General features: G+C 40.2%; 1 protein-coding gene across 1 annotated transcript in view; it reads left to right on the top strand.

Annotated features, from left to right (window-relative positions):
- Positions 1 to 25,095, top strand: part of dnah2 (dynein, axonemal, heavy chain 2) — a 244,229-nt gene that overhangs the window by 69,412 nt on the left and 149,722 nt on the right. The gene's annotated exons all lie outside the window — the stretch shown is intronic.

Below are 25,095 nucleotides of genomic sequence, written 5' to 3'. Positions count from 1 at the left end.
CTATGTGCCGTATCCTCGTGCTTTTAATATGGCGTGTACGTGGGAGTGTTTATGTCAAGTGTGTGACTAAGTGAATGTACGCAGGAGGCCTTCAGGAAGGCAGAAAAGACATAAAGACAAGGAGACACCAGCTTCCTCCCTTCATGCTAAGCAAACGGTGGAGGTCAAGTACAGCATTTCTCAACCTCCATCTCACTCAAGAGCCTCTCTTTCCTTTTCATTCGTTGCTCTGTTTTTTTTTCCCCTTTCTTGCTATTACTCACCTGCCTTTTCATGCCTCCTCTCTTCTGTATCAGATGCAGACAGTTGATGTTCACTGCTACGACAAAGCTCAGCCATGAACGTGGTCCGTTCTAAAAGAGTTAGCTTCTTTTTTAGCAGAGGATATTTTCACTCTGTACATGGAACTCCTGTTCTTTAACACGAGCGGTAGGATTTAGAAAACACAAAGAACTCTTGTGTACATGAACCTCTCACAGGGACACACTTGGCTTCACTTCACACTTGGCTTCACACTTAGCTTGTTAGTTAAAACCTGGAAATATGTCTGGAAATTAGTCTCAAAACCAACGGATCTAATTTTGCCCATTCTGTGATGCCTGACCATCACCTGACTGCTATATCAAATGTAAACACATACAGTAGCTTAGCTGTGTGTTCGTTTAGCACAGTGCTAAAGGAACACACAGCTAAACTATGTTGAGGGACGAGAACAGCCCAGAGAGGCTGTACTCGGGTTGCCTTCACAGTAAAAGAGGTGGGCGGAGATCGCCATGGCTGATTACCAATCAAAGACAAAGGCACATAAACCAGATGTTCAGAACAAGGCTCAATAAGAATCCAGCTGTGCACAACCTTTTTTTTATGTTCTTTTATCAAAGCATGTTTTTACCACTTTATTAAAGCATCCATGAACCAATTGCTAACCAATAACTCAATTGGCTCATCAGGAGATTCGTCATCAGGACCAGGCTTTTACCTTGTTTTGTTCTGCACCGGTCCTAAAGAGTTAACAGAAACAGGAACATACAGACCCAGCCCTACCTCAGTGTCCTCTATGCCCTGTTGAAATGTATTGTTTAGGTAAATGAGTCTGTGCGCCCAGCGGGGGAAACAGCATGAATAAGAACCTGAATCCATTACCTCCATTACTCCTCTCTGTCCCCCTCACCGACTCTCCCTCCTTTTCACTCTGCCTCTCCGCCTTAGCGTTGCTCTCTGTGTGTGGCCGCTGCCCAGCTCGGAGCCCACAGTCCTTGAGAGATCAAACCCAGTTATTAATATGTGTGTAGTGGCTGCAGTGGCATCGTATTGGTGACTGTGTGTCTCCAGGCGTCAGTGATGAAAACCAATAGTTCTCCGGTCGTCTGTAGACTTTTGATGGTACGTGGTTTTGGGTGAAAGAGCAGAAAAAGAAATGCAATTTAGGATGTTTGTGTGTGCAGACTGAGGACATATCAAAGTTGACACCATGAGTAAGTGTGTCAACCTTGTCCTGTCAATGATGTTCTATACAGAAAAGTCTTGACTAAATTGGAGAAAGAAAACAATAAGATTACTGAGTGATCCAAATCCAAACTGACAACGGTGCAACGGGGGGTAGTTTTCCTCACTGAAAATTAGTGACTAAAAAATAATAATGGTACCATCAACAAGTACCAATATGTTAGTATGCTAAACTGACTAAACCCTAGAGCAGTGGTAGAAAAATGAAGCCAGAAGCAAAAGGAACTATAAACCACATTACTTGTTGATACTTTCATTACCACAAGGAGTAACAGCTCCATTACTGTATGTTAAATAAAAAATCCACAAAATCAGAACAGCCTCGCAGTTTTACACACAATCTGTGCTTTTGAAGAACAAAAATTCTGTCTAGCAGCTTTTACCTTTGCATATTTTTAAAAGGACAAAAATATTCTATTAGTAAAAGAAAAAAATGGTTAAAAAAGTATACGTTTTAGTGCCAGTCACCTTAGAAGAATCACTAGACAAAAACGCTGGTTTGACATTTTTAAAAGAACATCCAGTCACTCTAACGGTGTCTTATCAGAACTGGAGGTAAAACCGTGTCTATTCTCCACCAGTCCACAGGCTGATGATGATGTTAACATTCATTGGGAAAATAATTATGTGAAATCCAAACATCTTTGGGCTCCAGTAATGATGTAAAAATGAATACCTGTCTCTTCAAATGTGTTCGTGCAAAGGTTTAAAATATTAAACATTTATCCAATATGCTAATCTGGCTCCCCCAGTGGCCAAACATATACGTCCAAGACAAAAAAAAAAAGGAACTGCTGCATTTCTGCAGAATTCCTCAAACTTAACTCTGTGTGTGTTCATCAGGTGTTACCCATTTAGTCTCACCCCCTGCAGAAAGCTGCTGCCACTGTTGGCATGGTGACTGCTGCCATGGTTTCCAGGCACGCGAAGCAGGGGAGAACTGCATCACAAAATGTTCTGGTGTGTGTGTGTGTGTGTGTGTCTGCGTTTCCTGCCAGGCTTTATTTGTTCCCCTACAAATCAAGTCAAAAAGCTGTGTTGTGCTCTGAGCCTATAAGCAGTACGTGGGACGTGGTAATGTTTATATAATGACTAGTCCTCTTGAACCTCTCTGTTAGAAACTTGAAGGTGTGGAGGATGCGTGTGTGTGTGTGTGCGTGTGTGTGGGAACATTAGCCTCTCTTTTGCATATGCATATACAAAGAGTTCATTTGAAATGACTTTGACTCTGGAGTGTAATTCGGTAGCATAATTTCTCAATATATGTTTGGTTACTTTAATGCACCATATTTTATTAAAACAATACAGAGAGGCTTTTAGTCTAAATAACAGTTTACTTTTTTTTTTCCTCCACATCCTCATCACCTTTGTGCTGAAAGTTAGAAACTCTTTAAAATATGAGGACATTACTTTGAAAGTTTGCTGTGTTTTGTTGAAAATGGATATATTGTGACTTGGAAACTAACTGCGACTGGCAGTCAATGTCAAACACAAGGTTTTTCTATAGAGCTCTGTATCCCGGCCAGAGTGGAGCTGCTTTTGCTCAGAGGCTGGTGAGTCCCTGCCTGAAGCTATGGCAGCTGGCTGGAGGTTAGCTGAGCATGCCTGTTACCTTGGTGCCTGATTAATGGATCTGTCTTTCATAACAGTAGTTCGCTCTCTTTTTCTTTTCTTTTTTTTTTTTTTGTTCTTTGCTCTACGTTTCCTGCTCTTTTTTTTTTTTTTGTTCTTTGCTCTGCGTTTCCTGCTTTTTCTGATTTTATTTTAACCATTTAGGTATGTGTATTATCCGTGTACTTTTCTACTTGCTCCTATATGCCTACTAACCTCTGACTTTTTTACCTACCGTTTTCCGTGTTATAAGTTTTGTTACTGTGACGTGCACTGTTACATTGGAGCTGATTTGAAGAAAAGAGGTGTTTAATTATCTTTGAAAAAAAAAACAGAGAGATGAGGGGTTTTTTTCTGCTGTTGTCACCAAAAATAGGTTGTAATTGTAGGTTGAAGCCTAAAGTATATATTCACACGTGTGCGTGCGCACCATGTTTGTGTGTATATGTTAATTTGGGTTTAATTGAGCTTGTGTTCTGTCCAGATTTGTCGTTTTAATGTCTGTGAAAGCCAAAATTAAACAAATTGGATGTGGTTATAATTTCATAAACATCTCCAGAAAAATTAGTATTTTCTGGGGTTTTTTTTTACGTGCTAGACATTACAGAGGTAATGAATCAGACGAATAGTTTTTAATTTTCATAGACTTTGGGTCTTCATCTCTGATTTTCACCGACACCTTACTAATCTCACACATTAACTAAAGCAGACATCTAATATGCATTGCACTTAACTAGTAATAACAGTTTTATGGCAGCTGTTTCTGACTTCTGTTTGCTCTTTGAATGAGTTTTTCTGTTGGTGGGAAAGGACTTGGTTGTGGGAAAAAAAATAAAAGTTGGATGTGATTTTGGAGTGGGTTCAAGACATTCCTAGTTTACACTGTGTGATCATTTTATTTCGGTAAGTGTTTTAGCTTCACGGACTATTGTTGTCACAGTCTGGTAAAAGCTGTGAAATCTCAGGAAACATTTAACAGCAACTGCTGCTGCAACATATGCTGAAATAATCAATGGAGAGTGGGAGAGACGTCCACGTTCTCCCCCTCTTTGGACTTCTTTATATTCCAGTGTGCTGCTTCAGTGTTTACCTTTATAGCAGTGCAGATTGAAGGTGCATACTGATTCTGTTTATTCATCTATATCTGCTCGTGTCATAGCCTGTGTTCCAGAGTGTCATCCTGTTGTATGTATTATATTATATATAATAGTAATAATATATTTCTTATTATACATTTTTTTAAGACCAGGTTGCCTTGCAATCTTTTTCCCTGTGCGTTGAATGTGTGTTGCACAAACTGTTATTTACACCCATTTCAGCTGAGCGCATGAAGAAAACGGCGTGAAAACACCGTACCTTTCACTCCTCTTTAATCTGTCCGACGTTGCTACAAAGTGCATTTGTTCATTTCAAACGTATAAACAGAGAAACGGTCTGAAACGAGTCAGACGTGCTCATATTGAACTCTTATCTTTGTGACAGCCATCTTGTCACGCTTTTTGTACCTCAATTTTCTTTTTGCCATTCTTTAATAATACAATTTCTTTCCTTTTTTTTTTTTTTCGCCTTATTTTTCAATGCCCGGCCTCAGCCTGTCTGTCATTCTCACCCTTCCTTCTTCATCTTTTCAGAACCTCCATACAAAGAAAAATGTGTCTGTGGGAAGCTGCTCACCAGATAAGACTGGATAGATAACGGTGTCTTTAAAAGCGGTTATATTTTGTAATTTCTTAGGTTCAGGAAATGTCCGACGAAACAGCTTTAGGACCAACTGTCAAAAGAAATGAAATGTACACCATTTTTTGATTTTGTTCTGCTGAGTGTATAACCAACTGGAACTTACTTTTTTTTACTGAATCAAGATTATAACCTGCCATTACTAATGTTCTTCTACAGCTTTTTTTTTTGGTATTCAAAACTAAAACATCTAATTTTCCTTTACCTTAGAATATTTTTTTTTAAAACTAAGCCGTTGAAGTTAACTTTTCAAGAAAGAGAAAACCTTCCATTTAAAGTAAAATATAAAATATTGAATCCACTTTAAACAGGCTTATGTGGATTAGAAACCAATGAGACAGCGTGATCTCGGTGACATTTATAACCCCATTGTAGAAAAAAAATACCCCTCACATACTAAGCCCTGTGCTAAATGACTGTTTTCTTGAAGGATTTAAAAAAATCCTATATGCCAGGATTGATCTGATTTTCCACCTGCAGGCTACGTTTCTTTGGTGTGTCAGAAAAAGGCAGGCTGCTGATGTAGACCCAGTTCAACATTTCACATCACGATGAACCAGGCGTTGGGGATGAACTGGTCTGTGACGCGATATCAGCCGACAGAATCTGAGTCACCTCATAGATGCTGTTTATTAAGATGATATCATAGACATACAGTACCTCAGAGAGGTGCTTTGATGCAGCTGCACTTATGAATCTAAGGTGCTTCCAGCCAGATGTGCCTCCCGTTAAACCCACATCCACCCTCTGCCCTTTTTCATAACGAGAAACCATTGTTATATAAAAGAGTGCTGGATGAAAACCTCAATCCACCACGTTGAACTCTCAACTGTCGCTCGTGTGATTCGTTTTTTTTTTTTTTTTTTGATGTTGGAGATAGTAGGATCCAGTGAAATAAGTACGGAACGCACTCACCAAATTTATTTCACGTCTTAATTGAACAAAATGCCTCTGAGTCGAAGCAGGGTGATGACGCAGATAAGCAGATAAAAAGTGGTGTTGTGATGATAGGGTGGAATCATGATGACACTGGCTGTAATGAACAGCTGCAGCGGTGAACCACTTTATTTGGTGTGCTGGTAAATGTAGGTTGGAGGAGGCTGTCTGCAGAATGACAAGAGATGAGCCCAGACGGTTGTCTTTGATTGGGGGTCATGAACCTGCTCTGGCAAAGCCGCTTTTTAACTCTTTCATGCACAACATATTTGTAGTGAATCTCTATAAAGAGATTAACTCGGTTTGAACCCAGACGCAGAACACAGGAAAGTTCATCAAATGTTCAAAGGTCTAGAGCAGGGGTGTCAAACATACAGCTCACGGGCCAAAACCGGCCCGCATGGGGTTTCAATCCAGCTCGATTGATTTAAAAAAATCAAAATATATACATCTTTTGTAAAATTATATTAAATTAAACATGATGATTTATCTTATTATGATTTATTGCATATATATTATATATATACAGTATATGCAATTATGTTATGTTTGTACTGGTCCCGCCCACTTGAGATCAAATTAGGTTGTATGAACCAAAATGAGCTTGACACTCCTGGTCCAGAGTTTCCAGTGCGCAGCGACAAGGTTCCAGCCAACAAGACGGGGTGCAGGGAGAGGGGAAGGACGAGTGAGCAGTTGGCTCGTGGTTGTACTGTGACAGTACTGTGAAGTGAGTCCCAAGGCAATGATTGGACATACATCCAGTGACTTAGCAAATAAATAGTGGTCATCTTTGACTCATGTTGTGTAAGAAAGGGTTAATTTTCTAGACAAAAAAAATCATAAACCACCCCCATGTTTATGAATCAGTCCAAATTTAGAGTCAGCTGAAATGTGAACTTTTAGTGGGTAAAAGCAGGTGGCTGTAAAAAGTGGAATCATTTGCCCAAGGGAAACGATAAAAACGGTTATGCATGGAAGAAGGAAATTGAAAAATGTTAAGAATATGTGTGTCCTTCTCTAATATAGGCTGCAGAGTGCCAGAGAAGTCTCGGAACAATATGGCTTCCTTTCCCATTTTCTTTTTCTCTCGTCTCTGTTTCTGGAGTTTCCCCCCATCGTCGCCAATTTTCTAATAAAAACCCAAATAAAAAAATATAATAAAGAAAATATGAAAATAAGTAAACAGCAGTGCGAGAAAATGAGACGACACGTCACAGAAGTATTTTAATATTCAGACTTCCATGTTTGCGACTCTCCACTGTTTCCATTTAATGAAAGTCAAAAGCCAAAGCCATGGTGTAGTAGAATAAGAGGTTGCAAATGAAAAGCTTTTATGCACTCAACAGTTTATGGCAATGAAAGAAACACTTACAGCAAACCCTGGGGCCTAACAGCCGCACTCTGCTTTGCATTTATTCCCCATATTGTCAACAAAAAAAATTCACTCTCCATCGGCACCTATTACAGCTTACCCTGCTCTGTTGGACGGCAGGAGAACACACATTATCCATTTGTCCAATAGTAGAGAAGACTGTAGGATTTGTTTCACGGAAAAATCTTCACTTCGGATTCTGGCTAAAAATGTGGCAAAAATTTGCTTCTGGTGACAGATACAACAAGACTTTTTTTATCAATAACTGCAGCCGTGCTGGATACTTATCATAATCACAATAGGAATAAAAAAATTCCAAGATAGCGTGGAAATGATCCGATCTTATTAGAGAGTAACAACAGTTACACACTTAGAAAAGAGAAAGTCAAACACTTTCCATCTCAAACACATCAGTGTTTATTTTTGCAGCAGAAATAAACATTATAATTCATTCAGGTCCGTGTGTACCCAACTCGACACAGTTAATTGATTTTATTAAAATAATTTCATTCAGCTGTTTTTACATTTCAGTCTGAACACTTTGAGCATCAGGGAATTAACCACGTCTGACCTGGATGTTCTGTGAAGTGAGGAGTATACAGTAAAATAAATGTAACCTCACTCAAATTAGCGAGTGAGTGAGTGTTCCAGCTCTTCCTTACCGCAAAGGTGAGCCGTGCAGATACACACGCTCTTCATATTTGGCTGTAACTACCCTAAGACATATGCAAGAATGAATTGCTCTGTCCTTAAGTCACTAAATATGTCAACATCTAATTCCTAACCATGGATCCTGTTATCACTAATCAATCTTGGGATTAACCCCATGTATTGGTGCTAATATTAGGGACTAATCCCACGCAGCTATAGTAGAGTCTGTGTTGTTGTTGTTGTTGCGGCGGCGCTGCGGTGTGTCATCTGCCACACTACTCCTGTTTAACACCAACCACTGAGGCACATTTGCACTGCGATTAGTATCGTGTGTAATCAGTAATTGTAGCCAATGAAAACTAGTATCATCATTGTCAGACTAATTATACCTCTGCTATGTGTTTATACACTACACTGATAATAGGTAAATTAGTCATTGCACACGGTGCAACAGGCGATGGAACAGTAATTGCTGTTGGAGAGATTGTCGCCACGTGTTCACTCCTTAAAGGTGAGATGATAATATCCGAGATATAAATATCTCCGTTTTGAGAGCTTTTTAAAAAATGAGGCAATTAATGAAGCTAAATTGTCTTATTATGTATAATCTAAAAGCTATGTTTCCTTAAGAAACCATTTTAACAGAAAAGTGCACAGGTAAAAGCAAAGATTTAATAGTAGCCTTAAACTGAGGTACTTTAACAACTAACCCAGTACTTCTCAAATAGTGGGGCGGGTCCCCCGGGAGGGCGCGGTGAGGTTCCAGGGGGAGCATGTGGGACTTCCAATGGGCTATGGCACATTGGACATAAGTGTACCACTGCTGTAATGCTTGAATGATACCAAGCCTCCAGTCACTAGGTGGCAGCAACTCATACAGTGGTTTGTACAGATAAAAATATACATGTTATTAGATTCTCAATAGTATTCCATTTTGCGGGGGTTGTTGGTCAGGGGGTCAAGGGGTGTGTGAAAACATTGCTGTCCACAAGGGGGGGCATGACAAAAAATAATTAAGAACCACTGGTTTAACCCAATGATTCTCAATTTTCTTCTCTGTAATAAGCTGTCAGTACTGTAGGTACTGTTGTACCATCACAGACTCTGTCTTTGAACCTGCTTCTTATACAAAAATAAAAAGTACATGCTTGAATACATGCTAGACATACGCTGTTTGAACCACTGACATGTTTCCGTGTACCTCAGATGACCTCAGCCTGGAGGAGCTGACTGTGTTTCTGCACAAACATGACTTCTTTGTTGCATGGCACAAAGTCAAGGAACAATTTTTATTAGACGCAAAAAAACGGTCCGGAACAGGACAGTAAAGAGTTGTTCATTCATATTGATGTGCTGGGCTTCATCCAACAATTCGGTTTTTACATTTCACATTAAAACAGAGACACTGTGATATTCTGTGCAGCTTCCAAAGCTTTCAAATGCATCTGTCTAATTTCCCCAAAACATAGCTTTGTATGTACTGCAGATGCATCCGTTTGATGAGCTCTGTCCGGGTGCTATTTTTATCTTGTGCACAGTTCTGAATATACACTGATTTCTAAAGTATAACTAGTTGAATTATCACAGCCTTAATGAAACATCCTCACTTCTTTTATGTGAAGAGCTCAAGCAATCAGCCGGCGAGACTGAGTTCTTCCACGCTGATAGATGCAGTATCTCTATTTTTTTATCTGATGCACTTCCTTAGACATTTTTAGTTTTTCTTTTGACGACAATCTGACAAACTTTTTTTTCTTCCAAGAAATTACTAAAAACAGAGTTCTAATAAGACACTTGCACATATATACATACATATATATGTGTCTGTGTGTGCTGTAATTTTTGTGTTTTTTATATATACAGTATATATAAAATCACAACTGCAAACAAAATGCTACATTTATTATGATGAAACTAAGTATTGTCCCGGAAACCCAAGCTGAGCAAAGATCAACTGTGGGAATTGATCCATCATGTTTCGCAAAGACTGCTGGTCTGGGATCAGAGTCATAGCGGGATTTGGTGCAAGGCCAAGGTGTGATAGGATTAGTGTTGTGCGAGTACACAGGCGTGATGATTAGCTGCGAGATTCTCTGGACGGAACGCGATTACTGCTGACTCACAGGGGACCGAGTGACTGAGTGAGTGTACGTGTGGGTGGATACGAGCCTCTGTGTGGAGCGTCTCCACTTGCCAAGGGTGATGCTTCATAACCAGTCTGTGCTCACAAGATTTTAATCCTGTAATGTACACGTTCTTGAATATCTATTCTGCTCCCTAGAGATGTAACTAGCTCACAGAATCTACTACTGATGTAGATTAACTAGCTGCGGAAGGGTTCTACTTCAGATGTTCATCAGAAGGTTGGCTTTAAAAGTGGCAGCAAACCATCCCACACACATACACACACATCATTGTTCAAACCCATGCATGGTTCCAAAACCTCAGATCTCCACACAACTGAATTTAAAAAACATTTAATTCCCCCAAATCAGCTCCCTCATGTAAAAAAGGAAATAAAATTACAAATCTTTACAGTTTCCTTAATGTGGTACAATTTAACACTTCTTTAACTTTCCCTGCTCTGTCCCACCACATCGTCCCCTGTCAGAGCCCATCCCCACTGACCTAGTCTAACTAATCCAAGTGTTGAAGAGTCAAAATGAGGTCAAATATTTCACCTCACCTTCCGTCTCTTGTTGTGGCAGCAGATACTGTACGTACTGTAGGGTTGATGTAGTTCACATCTTCCTGTTGGATAAAGAGTAGCTGTTTTTTGTCCTTATAGGAGACTTTGTTCTCCAAAGACTGGCCTACATCAGCATGCTTTGGCCTGGTTTGGAAGCAGTGTGACCGATGTTTGCATTAGAACAGAAGGATCATGGGATTGCCTCCAACAGGGCCATCATCCTAACTACCTCAGCTATCTGTGTTTGCAGGTGCAGGTCCAATATGCAATTATCAGTCAAACTAAAAGACAATTTGGATATAGATGTTGGCCACACCAAAGTACATTAATAGTATCAATAATATAAATGCATTGTGGTTTTTTCTTTCCCATACTGTAGCTCTTCATAGTCTCTCTTAGTGGTCATTAGTGACTACAGTTGTCCTGTTGACTACAAAAAAAGAATTAGGATTCCATCTCAGGAGAGAATAACATTTGTAATTGGCTTTAGGCCAGTGGTCCACAACTACTGGACAGTGAATCAGGTCATGGGTTGCCCATTATTTTTCTGACTTGAAACAGTACTTTCCCTGCCGCCAAATAAAGCTATAACATTTGAGGAATCATATTGATAATGCTGTTTAAAGAGTTTGAATTCACACTAAGGAGACAAAAGAGTTTATCACAGCAGGTGCCAATTTTGTTACAAAAGAGTTTATCACAGCAGGTGCCAGGTGCCGACTTTTTTTTGCAATACCTCAAAGGGCTGCCCATGAAAATATCACATGGAGTCAAATCAGTCCATGACAACAAGTCTAATGCTCAGAAGATGTAATAAAATAAACAAAGACATGATGTAATACATTAGCTAGAACACAGTAGTGCTTAAGTCAGGGCTGTCAAACTCAAAATTAAAAACTGGAATAAAGATGACGGCCAAACTCGATATTTATTGAATAATTGACTGGAAATGTGCATGTTTTCCCTTCTCTCCAGATCTGTAATGTTGAAGTTTTTTCATATGGAACGACCGAAGCTTAATTTTATAAAAAAATGAGAAATTTAAATTTGAAATAAGACTCTCATCAGTGGTATTTCTTTCTTATGTCTCTCTCTATCTCCAGCCTTTTGAGTTCCTTTAATGTAAATCTTATTTTACAGGCCAACAAAGAACACCCAAAAATGTATGTACTATAATATCATGCATACATCACTAATACTACAAATAATGGCCGACCAGCTCTAATACATGATATGTTCCCGCAGGCCAAATACATTTACACCATGGGCCAGATTTGGCCCACGGGCCTAAGTTTGACACTCATGGCTTGATTGATGTAAGATATTATTTCTGAAGTTGCAAGAAAGACTTTCTGTTGATAATTCAGACAAGCAGGGTCCCTATTTTGTTGTTTGTTTAATTTATCTCCAGCAACATACAATCACCCCCACCTAGAGGACCGGAATGTAACTCCCTCTCAATCAGGTGCTGATTACACCTGGTGGTCTTTGCCATGAATGACAAATACCTTTGGCCAATCGTCGTGTTCTTTTACTCTAACATCTAAGAGTGTATGTTGGCATTAACCTCAGGTTACTACGATTGGAGCAGAGGGATCTGCATTTGTAATCACTAGAGAACAAATAAAAGGAAAATAAACAGAATCAACGCCATGAATGTTTGCATGTCCACTGTTAATTAAAGAGCGCTGTAAAATATTGATACGGTATAGCGAAACAAAGTATTGTGAAATTTTCATACACCTGTGCTAACAGCATACCTTTACAACACTGGCTGACAAACTGTAATGGTCACCTGCACCTCAGTATCTGAAGCTAAGCAGAGTACACTTTTACATCAGTGTAAAAAAAGTAAATTAAAAAAAACAATCTTATTCACTCACCTCCTGATTTAAACCAACTGGGTTCATGTAGAAGTGAAGTGCTCTCAGCTGATGCTTTTAATAAACCAGAGTGAATAGATTAATGAAAGCTGTTGGTTAGATAATAAAATATCCACCGCTCTTTTTTTTCTTTCAGTTTTTTTCACCTGACTCATTTTTGAAAATGATATGCAGCAACATTGAACTGGTTAGCTGATTGGACCTGCTGTGTCCAAACAGTCATATATATACACACATATATGTGTACCAGAGACTGGGTCTTCCAGGCAGGGACATTCTGAGAGCATGTTCACATTTTGCTCAGACAGACTGCTCACACTCAAATTATACTCTTCATGCTGCATTGCAAGCTGGCTACATGGTTGAATGGATTCATGATTTGAGACCTGTCTTTGAAGTCCACTGAGGCAGGGGATGGGAAGAGATGGATTTATGTGTCATGACATGCTTTACTGGCACACTGTCCTTCTCAGATGCCCGGGCTCATCTTGGGTTTGCCCAGCAGAGTTTAATCCTGTTTATCCACAGCTGACAACCTCGTATAAATCCCCCGTCTCCACTTTGTCTTTGTCTCACTGGATATTTCTCTTTTTCTGTCTCCGTTTGTACATTTGTGTTTACTCCTCTGGCTCTGCTTTGTTCTTCACTCACTTTTCTCCCCCCGTCTGTCTTTCTTCTACTGAGACACTGGCCAAGGAGGTGTTCACCCTCTACTCCCTGGCAGTGTGTAAGATGTCCAGTCAGGACAACTACGATGACGGCCTGCATGCCCTCGCCTGTTTGCTGTGCTGTGCCAGAAAGAATGTGTGTTCTTTTCTAAGTGCACTGTCAGAGAGGTCAGTCTCTCTTCTTCACATAATGAGGCTGCAAGAAACAATTTCTCTGTCACAGTGTAAGTCTAAGTCAGGAGGTATTGACTGAAGCCATTTTCACCATTAAGTAGCATTGGCACGTATGTGTTTTTGATATTTGATTTTTTTTTTTAAACCACTTTAATTAAAACTTGTGTCTGTGTTTTTCCCCTATCCAGAAAATAGGGACAGCACTCCAGAGGTCGAAAACACCAGAATATTCCCTTTTTGGGCTTATGTTATTCACAATCAATGAGGTGAAAAATCTGCAAATGCATTTGGCATGAAGCCTTTATCCATTAATTAAAAACACTGACTCAAAGGCAGTTGTTCTCTAACTTTATGGCTCCGAAAACATCCCCAAAGTCATCAAGTGCCCTCCAAAGGAAAAAAAAAGCCTGTAAAACATAGCCAGTCTCACTTTAGATCCTGACCTATACTTTGCAGGTGTAAATTAAGAGTCTGGTCAAAGAAAATTCCTTGTTTCCTTGTCATAAATTTTCTGCACAATATCGGATTCCACATCACTCTATATCATTTTTTTTATTGTTAAAAATGATGTACATTAATGAATATTGTGCTTCATGGCCAGACCAAATATACCAAGGTTCTGTAGGCGAAGGGCGACAGAACAGGAAAGGCAGTATATGTGTAGAGATAATTGGATGCTGATGACTGGCAGGTGTGGAGAGGTGGCAGAAGTAATGAAAAAAGGGAAGGCAGATATTATGTGTGTTCAGGAAATGGTGATGGTTGAAAGAGGGCGGCTTCAAACTGAACAGATAGTGAAGAGCGTTTCAGACATGAAGAGAGTTTCAGACTGGTAGTGGAGGGTGTGATGTCGCTGAATGTTGTCAGGGGATATCCAGTGTGGGTTTGATGTCACTTGGAGGACAAGGAAACTCTGGACCCGGCAGTTCTTCAGAAGGAGGAGAGAGAAGTGGTGTCTGCTGAATATCATCTGTTCCTGATACAGCCCTTGGTTGATCGTGTTGCCAGGCAGTAGTTATGAAAAACACTGTTCAGTTATTGAGAGCAAAGCTAGCAGAGAGGCTTCTTTAATCTAAACACGCTTTAATTATACTCATATGCTGTCTTAATATATGCATGTAATGACATTCAAATAGACCTGTCTTAATATATGCATGTAATGACATATATTAAGACAGATTTACAGTTAACATTGAAATTACAAAGGTGATAGGGCATTTGGCTAAGCTCTACGTTTTTCGTTACCTAGCGCTGTGTCACACCTCACTGCAAAAACATGAAAGGAAAAACAAATCCAAACAAAAAAACAAACAGCGTAGGTCATGTAACGCATTTCACCTCACTGCTGTGGAATACAACCGCAGCACACTCAACAGTCTGTCTTTGAGTACTCACAGTTGGTAAAGCGCTCGCCCGAAGGACATGCCTGAACGTTCTTCAACAGAAACAAATCAAAGCTGTGTTTACTCATGGTCTTATTCATTTGGTCGCAACAAGGATTGTGTTGCCAGAGGTGAGAGATGAACTGATATGACAATTTACATTCAGGCTGAGTTTCTTCTTCACAGAAGAAGGCAGCCTAATTCAACATGTGCTTGACTGACAGAGATGATAAGGACCGATCTCATGCTCCATCTAAACAGTGTTTGTCAACAAATCTGCAACTTTTATGCAATTCTCAGCCGCCTGTCTTTAGGAAAACAAATTGATTAAAAGAGGTAGACGGGGAAAAAAGAAACAACAGTGTTCCTCTGTTGTCTGCGTCAAAGGAAAAAATCAGTTTATGAAGGAAATGAAAAATGTAAATTTCATATATTTGTTCCAACACAAGGTTCTAAAATAAATTAGTTTTTATGTTGTTCTGTCCCATGTTAAAACATTAAACTCAAACTTGCTCATAATAGATGTACTGTATCTACGATGGTTTAAACTAGGGATGTCCGATATTAACCTTTTTGCCGAAATCCAATACTCGATATTGTCTAAACACTTAATTTCTGATTGCGATTGACCTGCTAACGAAGGTGATGAGTTAAAGCAGTGTTTCTCAATTGTTTTTCCATGTCTCCCACCCACCACCTCCCCCTAGTGTGCAGAAGTTTTTCACCCCTCCAGATTGAAATAATATTAAGTATCTACGATGGTTTAAACTAGGGATGACCGATATTAACCTTTTTGCCAAAATCCAATACTCGATATTGTCTAAATAGGCCTGTAATATTTATTTATTTATCTGTACAAACCACTGTATGAGTTGATGGGACCAGCAATGAGAGAAAATAAGCTGCAATGCTGCCATCTAGTGACTTTCACTTTCATATACATCCGTTTCTCCCCAAAACTATTTTTAGGGCCAACATCATTCGACAAAAACCCAGGCATTGGATTATCAGGTTTTCATTATCGGAGGATAATGATTCTTACAGATATTACATAATTATGCTACTATTGGTCTAATAATATCGGTCGCCCAATATTATTGGACATCCCTAGTTTAAACATACTACAATGTACAGTACATTTTTACAAATTATAAAATAATAAAAGAAAACATATGCTAATGCTAATCACTTTACACTGTGTAAGTTCATAACCCTTTACCGTCTGGTTAGGCTAGGTTCTTCCCCATGGTTAGACAGGTGTATGTGTACTCATATATCTGTATATGTGTACATTGTACATTTGAATGAGTTCCACTTGTGCAGCTGTGCACTGCAGCTCTCTCCAAAATCCAAACTAGAAACCCCAGAACCACAGAATCCACAGGCTAACAGGCTCATCAGTGATGTCTGTTGTCCTCTCTCTGAGTCGTGACACGTGAACAAGTCCAAAAAGGCCTGAAGCTCCCAGGCAGCCTCTTCAGCATTCTTGAGTGTACTGGCTAAAGTTCAGCATGCAGCAAAAGTGTCAAGGGCAGTGTCTCTGTAGCAGAGTCGGATTCAGCAGCAGTTTGGAGGAGTTTGCAGAGCTAAACAGTCTGCACAAAGACCGCATGTGAGAAAGCCTCCGGGGAACAACCTGATTCAGTCAGTCACCACCTGCACTACAAAACACCAATCACTGTCAGACAGCAAAAGAGAAAGTTCAAATTTAAGTGGCTGTCTTCTTATTTGGTCTAATAAATAGATGTGTGTATATATATATATATATACACACACAAAAAAAGGTTTGCTGACGCCAGGCTTTACCCTGACGTCAGTGTGTACTACTGTATGGAAAACTGAATTCTCTATAAGATTCTTGGGTTTCAGTGATCGCTATCAGAGATTTAGCACCTACATTACAAACATGACACTTCACTCCAAATCACAAGCAGAACTGATGACAAGACACAGACTTGGCAGAAGCCAGTAGCAACTGAGAGCACACTCGACCTATCACTGAGGACACAGTTTTCCCTGCACATAGACAAGGACCAGATGGCTTGGAGCACAGCCCCAGATCTGTTGGACTTCCTTTTCATCCACAAAATCCATCCCATGTCACTGGAAAGATCTAACTTCTAAAGCCAGTATAAACACCTAAAAATGTATTTTTCATAGCGGTTAAAGCAATGAGTGGTGCTCAGCACTTTAATAAACCAAATAAAAAACATCCCTGTATTCACAAAAAAAAAAGTCACTTCACATGATTTTGTTGTTGGCCGTCAAAGCAGCATTACGTTTGGCACCAGGGAGCGTTCAGTTATTCAGGCTACATCACACACAGCAGACAAAGGTCTAGAAGCCAGTTGACGGCTACAGATTGTAGCATCAGTTTGATTCCGATCTCTTCCACGTGACTTTTTCACAGCAGGTCTAGTCCTGTCTCTGTGATGGTGCTTGTCCTCCGGGCCTCTTTATGAAAGAGGTTCACCTACACACACACACTCGTGCTGAACTACATCTTTGCATATACACACCTACAAACTGATTCATCGAGTTTCCAAAAGAGGGACTAAAATGTGTGTCCAACAAGCAAGAGAGAATATGTCTGTCATCAAAAATGCAGCAAAGGAAGGGAATCACTTGGAACATTCAAAGATCGCTTTTTTCTTTTTCTGGGATTCAGCCTTTTCCCTTAAATGGGAAACGGGTTGACACATTTTTCCATTTTTTTTTTTTTTTTTGTTGCCATTGTTTCAGACCTATTAGTCTGGATTTTGCAGTATTTCTAGTCATGCAAGCTGCTGTCAACCCTGTCTTTGTGGGCTGGTCTTGATGGCTACATGGTTTTGGAGAAACTTGCAGGGGAGTAGCAGGCAGTGGCTGCGACTGCTTTAGCTGGAATGTGAACCCAAGCTGTGCTGTCATCTCTCTTTTAGTGTCCCGTCTGTCTCTGCTGCCAAACTCAAATATATGTGAACTGGCACCTTTAAACTTGAAGTAGCGGCGCCATCCACTTCCCCTGGCCCTACAAATGAACCAACTCTGATCAAACAATAGGAAGCGAAATTGTGTTTGACTCGACCCTCGTCTCCTTCTCTCTCCCTTTTCCCCTTTGTCCTCGGAGCCTGCCAGTGGCTAGGACAGGCATGAGCATTGTCAAACAGACTATTACTGGCTGCCCACCGCTCTGTGTGATCGCCCATAACTGGGCCCCTGCTGTGGAAACACCCATTGTATGAAACATTGAAGGAGGAGACGTTAATCAAGGTCAGCGGCAAAAACAAATGATGAATCGTCTTGTAAAAAGGCCGTCCTTTTGTTTAGTTTTTCAGGTCCTTTGTCTTCCCCTTCCAAAAAATTTGAAGAATGTGAAATGTCTTTTGAGATGATGTTAAATGAAAAACAGTTTAGTGACAGCGGTTCACTGGCCCCCAGACATTGTCCTGTGAGCTGTCAGTCGCACTTAATATTCATGGTAGCATTAAAATGCACATAAACACTGACGGCTGCTGCTGGACATAAAAACAGCCGTACAATATTGAGACTTTCTCTGCATCCGCCCTCACTTTGAAAAGGAGCTGTGCTGATAGCATGTTGTTAAAGGTGTTCGCAGGTAGATGAGCGAGTGTGTACATAAAACATGCTGAGCACACACAGGCTATATTATTTATGCAGCTGGGATATTGTTGTTCATCCTCACCTCATTCTTCATCTCTGTGCCGTGAGAAGCAGATGGCATATTTTAAAATGGCAGTCGTGTGTGTAGACAGATGAATGGATCCATGGGAGAGTCCCATATTTATTTATTTTTAATTCATGGGAGAGTCCCATATTTATTTATTTATTTTATATTTTATCCTCGTCACACAACTTGTATCTCTCTCTCTCTCTCTCTGCACACTTTCAAGGAGCATATCAGGTGTATGCGGGTTCAGTACCATCTGTTTACAGTACTTTTTTTGCGTGTGTTTTCTTTAATTCATCCCAGTGCAAATGAGGCCCAGTGAGCCATCGTCCAATGGCTGGGCAGGAGTGTGGGCAGCGTAGTAATGAGGGCATCATTAGTTTGGCTAGGAGACTCCTCAGTTATTAGCTAATGGCTCCTCAGCCATCTGCTCTGACAGACTCCACTAGTTACGGCTATTCATTTCCACCTTGATCAGAGTTTGCCACAGTGGCTTCTTCCTGTGTCTGTCAGCTGTCAGCCACTTAGTTCAGCAACTGTGGAAATTAGAATGTGTTGTTTTTTGTTTGTTTGTCATGAAGTGTACCGACTGGTATCATATGTTACAATGTGATAGAGGAGGATGGACAAATGAATAAGGTGAGTCTTAATTGCTGTAGTTAGATAACATAATCTTTACATTATTATTTATGACTGTTATGCAGGTATTGGCGCGGGATGAACAAACAAGAGAGTGAAAAGGCCTTGTTGTGTGTATGTGTTAATGTTGAGCCATTATTTTGTTTCCCCAGAAACTATTGATTTTCTTTCAGCTGTGAGTACCAATACATTTAGACCCATTCAGATCCTCCTACTTCCTGCCCATTTCCCTCCATTCGCTTTGCAGTAAGAACAATGCTCCCCCAGCCACTAGTGTCGCTGTAGAACACTTCTACCCAAGTTACGTACTTTCTGTTTCTCTATTCAGAGCGAGGAGATTTAGGAGAATGGCAGCGATCGTAAATCCAGCACTGTGTGTGTGTGTGTGTGTGTGTGTGTGTAGTATCGTTAGTTTAGTTTTAGTCTCTGATGACACTGGGATGACCCTGGAGATGTAAGGACTCCTCCCAGTTTATTATATATATATATATATATATATATATATCAGAGTCTATTTTTTCAAATAAAAGTGGAATATTTAAAAAAAAATTCCAAAGTTTTCATCTTTTAAAAAGCGAGTTGTGACCTATCTAGTGAACTGGAAACAACTGGGAGCCAACCTCTTTGTTCCACTCAGACTCAGCCAGAAATAGGTCGTGGACCTATTGCTAGTTGGTCTCAACAGGACACCGACTGTAATAGATTTTTAACAGATACAATCCCAAAACCGGAGAATAAACTTGGCCCCAGGGATCCTTTAAAGAAATATGTATGAAAACCTGCTCTATTTACCTGCTGTGTGCCACTTACCTACATCGCCCTCCCACTCTGCTCTGCTTCTTCTTTTGCTTGCAGTCGCTTGTCAAAAAGCTTTAGCACAAAGGTTTTTTTAAAATGTCACACAACATAACCCGTCAACACTTTCCATCAGCTTGGATGAACTGAATGATTCATCTTCTTCAACTGAATGTCAGAAATGTCTAAACGTCTGCTCTGGCTTTGTTAAAGCAGAACAATGTTGGAGCACTAGAGGACAGAATTGCTGAAATCACGGAATCTTTGATGTTACATAAGCAGATGTAATGAATTTCAAGCTTCTATTGTTAAGTCTCATTTTTGAGTGAGTTTTCTCCTAGCTGCAACATAGTTTAGTTTAGCTGTAGTTACAGTGAACCCGTGATGTCATTTCAGCTTCGCTGTGTCGCACGTTTTTAATCTTCACCAGAATTTGTTATTTTTGCTTTGCACTTTTGTCATTTTTATTAGCTTTGGATTTGTCAAATGAAACCAACAAAAAAAGAATTTCTAGGTCATGCTGAAAATATGAACTAGCATGCAGATGGAAACTCAGACTTGGAGGCTTAATGTGTTCATTTTGATTAAAACAGACTGGATAATGAAAAAAAATAATACATTTAATCCCACTTGTCTCAGTTTCTAGTTTTTGGCAGATCAGTAACACACAGTGCACTCACAGCCGTCAATACATGTACAGGATGTATTGGTGTGTGGTGAACAGTGATAAAGCACAAGAGAGCTTTGTCTTGATGAAGGATTCATTCTGTTTATATATTTAAAAAAATCACTGTAGCCCTTCAGGTCTTTAGCATTACCTCAGTGCAAAGCATGTGTTTATGAGCATTGACTCCAGAGCTATAACCTGTATGGACACACTGTGTAGCCATCCTACAGTAGTGTCTTTTCAGTCATCAACCAAAATCAGTTGAAAAACATTGTGTCAGGTATTGCTTTTTTGATTAAAAAAAATCTTTGTTTAGTTATCTAGCCTCCATTTAACCCGAGACATTGCAAAAATGACAGTAATGTAATAATTACTACATGTTTTTACCTTGCACATCTACATCTGTAAGACTTGAATCCTTAAATACTGACTTTTTTTTACTGCTGTCGACCACTGTATGTCTCAGAAAAACTGCTTTTTGGACAGAGCAAAAAAAAACAACAAAACTGTCACCTTATTCTGTGCTTAAAAACAAAAAACAGAACAGTAAATTCTTCATCAAACTTTGACTCTGTTGTGCCTCTCAGACATTTGCCAGATTTACTGTGTTGCTATTTTAGGCCTTAAGGCTGACTGCTATAATTACTGCCCATTATTTCCCAACCCAGGGTATGTTTGTTTATACCCAGGGTGCAGATGGTGGCATATTACTCATATTCCATATTTGTGGAACAAGGTGACAGCTGTTGGACAGCTTGTCGAATATAGTGTATGAAAAAAAAACCCTCAATAATATTATCAACATAGCTATCAAACAATACAGATGAAGCATTTAATACTTTCCATTCTAAATGGATCTCCAGCATCTCTGACACCCAGATTGGCCAAAGGTTGTTAGTGAATGTGATTAGGACAGTACAAGTGTTGGCGTTGACTAATGTGTTCTGTTCGTTTGTCTCCACTTGTTTTCACCATTTGACCATAATCTTGTTGTTTTTTCTTCTGCTCTTCTCTCTCCATCCATTTCTCATTTACAATGGATATCACAGCGTCCCTCCCTGAGGGGCCCTTCCAAGAAATTACACATTATCACCCTTAGCTTTGACACAGATGTGTTGGAGCATTTATCGCACCTATCAGGAGGTGTCATCAACATACAATCGCGCCCACTGCCTCTCGAGGGGCTTTGCGCACGAAACATATATGTACCATACATATCTGCTCGCGCAAATACACCTGTCTATACACATGGCACACATATCTTCATTTTAAATAACCTTAATATCAAATGCACTGTTTGATTCCCTACTGTAACATGATCGTAAATCCAATTTAAATCCAATAGTTTTTTTGGGAGACATTTCTCATTTTTTTAGGACCAGGTTTTGGTCTCTATGTGAACTGCTGGTCCTGACAAGGTTGGTATTTATATATGAGCACACAAACACAGACATAAATCAGAGTTGCCGTCTTCCCTCCTGTTGTTTTCTCTTCCTCGTGTTTTGCATGGTTCCCTGTGGCAGCTTATAACCCTATCCTGTTTAATTGAGTGTATCCCATCATCTGCAGCGGGTCTTCCCCCTCTAATCAGCTTTAAGGGCTTCTTTGTTTTCTACCTCTCACGCTTCACAGGTGCCTCACACACTCTCTTTGTGTGTGTGTGTTTGTCTTTGTGTGGCTTGCACAAAAGTGATTGCACAAAAAAATGCACAAAAGGGGACAATAGTGAGAGTATTGTAATTTTGTCGCTAGTATTTGCTAGCATTGTAGCAGAAGCTGCTGTAATTCTGTTGGAGTTCTATAGAAAAACTCCAGACGGTCATCATGGCCAAAACATTTCGTACTGATGCTTAAAGATACACAATGTGAAACAACATGTATTGCTTAGCGTCATGTTTTTGTTATATCTTAAATTGTTCGATAACAATTCTTCCCCACTGTGTTTGTGTGATTAAATACGAGGAAGACGAGCAGCGCGAGGCAGCTGCGAGCGTGCAACTGTGTCTGTGTGCAGTGAGCACTGTCAGAATCAGAGGAAGTGGTAAATAGGCTGCAGACGGACAACATGTTCACCAACCATCTTATTTTAGGAAGGGTTGTTTGCTGCAGGGTGTTGTCCCTTTTTCCTTTCAGAAGCATGCGGCCGTCTTTATTATATTCCGTTGGGTCGGAGATTTCCACGTCTGGAAAGACTGAGGAAATGAAGGCCTGTGACATCTTCATTTGATCTTATTAATAATTTCAAGGGACAGACTTTACGCTCCAGCCACAACATGGGGACGGCAAGACAGACCTGGTTTTCATGTTGAGCGGGTGGCATGGTAGTCATTTAGTTCAACAGTTTGAGCAGAGAAAGTATGTAAACATTCAAACTGAAACAATCAATATTTAATAATAAGCTACAGACGAGCTGACTCTGTTTGCCTGCTGCTCTGCTTCCAGTGTGCCTTGTGTAACATATGCAACATATTTGTCAGTTGCCTAACAGCACCAGGTCTCTTCACCACTTGAATTGACCTCAAATTCTTGGGTTCATATAAAGAAACTCTAACCGTATGTCGACGATGTTGTGCTTTATTATTCCTCGGCTTTCTTTTTGTTCTTTAAGTGAACTTTTGGAGCTCATGATGTTGTGTGGATGTTGTGTTATTGTTTTGTGGACAATCATGTCTTGCACATACACATTGTGATGGAGCTGAGAGAAGACAACTGGACCGTCTCTTTTCAGGTATTCAGCCATTCTCTGAGGTTAAACACCAGACTTTTTGCAGCAGTTATTCATAACTGAAGAAGCCTCTTGAATGAGAGGTGGAAAATCTGCCAGAAACCAAAACTGTCCTGTTGCCCTGTACTTAACTGCTTCAGATAATATGACCTGGAGAACTGGGAACCTACAAAGACAGTGTTCTGATGGCATACAGTAAAACCGACAGCAGAAAATACACTTTCTAAACGTGTGTGGTTTCCTGTTTCTGTTTGTTTTCCTTGTTTTTCTTTTTATTTTGTCATTGTTGTTACAACCCTATCACTTTGTGTCTGTCTGTGTGTGTGTGTGTGCTAATTCTAGGTTCCCACTAGTTCTAATCTCGCCGTCCTGCGCTTTCGCTGAAATTACATCCTCCTTTCCTACTTATTTATCTTACCGCTTCGCACGGGATTGTTTTCTCATTTGACTCAAGTTTTTGTAACAATCCTTCTTTTTCTATGCATGCAAACTTCTCTTTTCTTCCCCTTCCCTCCTCCCTCTCTGCCTGCCATCTCTTTTATTTTCTGACTCAACACCTTGCTCTTTGCATGTCTATTTCTAGTCTCTATCTTCCTCTCCCTATGCCAGCATCACCTCCCCCTGGTTCTCATTATCTCTCTCTCTCTCTCTCTCTTTCCCCCTCCCCCCCTCCCCCCTCCCCCCCCCCCCCCCCTCCTCCCCCCGCCTGCCTCTGCTAAGGTACCTTCCATTCCCAAAGCTGTCCCACCCACCTGTGAATGTGTGCACGCAGGCACCAGCTCTCCACACACCTGCGTGCTGTTTTTAGGCTCAGGATCAGACCCATCATTGTGATCTGTGTCTTGTATTAACATGTACAAACAGAAGTAGCATGCTAAAGATGTCTGTAAAAGGAGGTTAGGGTTAGGGCCTGTTCATTGATGTGCTTTCTATGACATCACCTAACGCCCCAGAAACTTTGCTGCAGCGTTGTTCTTGTCTCGTGGAACATTCTCTTCACATGCATTTGCTTGAAATGCCTCTCTGTGCAAATTTAAGACAAAGCAAAGCAGCTGCCTAAGACAACAGCTGTTATATTACACAACTTTTTTTTTTGTCATTTAAAGTCATTTGTCAGTGGATCATGCTGCAGCTTTAACTGCTGCTCCGACTCAGTTTGCATGCTTTTTGTTTTCCTCGTTGTTAGCCCGCTCTAATGTATTTGTCACATGGAGTGAAAGATGCATTTCCTCCAACCACTGTCTGATAAAATGGAACAGATGTGCGCTGAATAGCAACTGTGAAATTATAATCATGACACATTTTTGTCATGTGAACCTGATTAAACAGACATTTGTGATATGGTTTGCCAGTAATGACAATTTGTGTCATTATGTCTGCAATTACAGTTCCCTCATCTCTCTCCAGACAGTGAGGAGGTTCTCTCTGTGCTCTGCCTCCTGTTGACACTGTTGTTTCCTCCGTCTCCTCTGCTCCAAGATCCCACTGGGACAATGGAAGTGTCTGCTGAACTTCTGAAAGACAATGAGCTTTGGAAAGAGTTCTTTCACCATGAAGGAAGCACATTCAGTATACAGATGAAGTTATCCCATACAAATGAACATAATAGTATTTCCAGTATAGGAACCTTATATCTGTGACAGAGAAGCAGTAAAGTGTATTCTCTGTATCAGGTACCCAACCCAAGGACTGGTCAACCAGTATCAGCCATTACTGCAGATCATCAACCTTTCAAGATAAAACATCTTTTACACTTTATTCTGTTAGTATCAGAGTTTTTAATTAAGTAAATTAGTAAAAGTGAAGTCCCACTGCAGCCCAGTATCAAATAACTTACGGCTCAGCACCGGTCCCTGGACCAGGGGTTGGGGACTGCTGCTCCATATTGTTTACTAGACGAAGGCTAAAAAAAACTAGGTGCTGACTGTATGTAGTGAGTGGTGCTAATGTGCTGTTGCTATCTTTGCTGTTTTCCTTCACTGAGTTA

The sequence above is a fragment of the Cynoglossus semilaevis genome, chromosome 1 (assembly GCF_000523025.1).
Source record: "Cynoglossus semilaevis isolate Cse_v1.0 chromosome 1, Cse_v1.0, whole genome shotgun sequence".
NCBI lineage: Eukaryota > Metazoa > Chordata > Actinopteri > Pleuronectiformes > Cynoglossidae > Cynoglossus > Cynoglossus semilaevis.
Note: the sequence above shows the minus strand (reverse complement) of the source record. Positions and strands in the feature narration are given on the sequence as shown.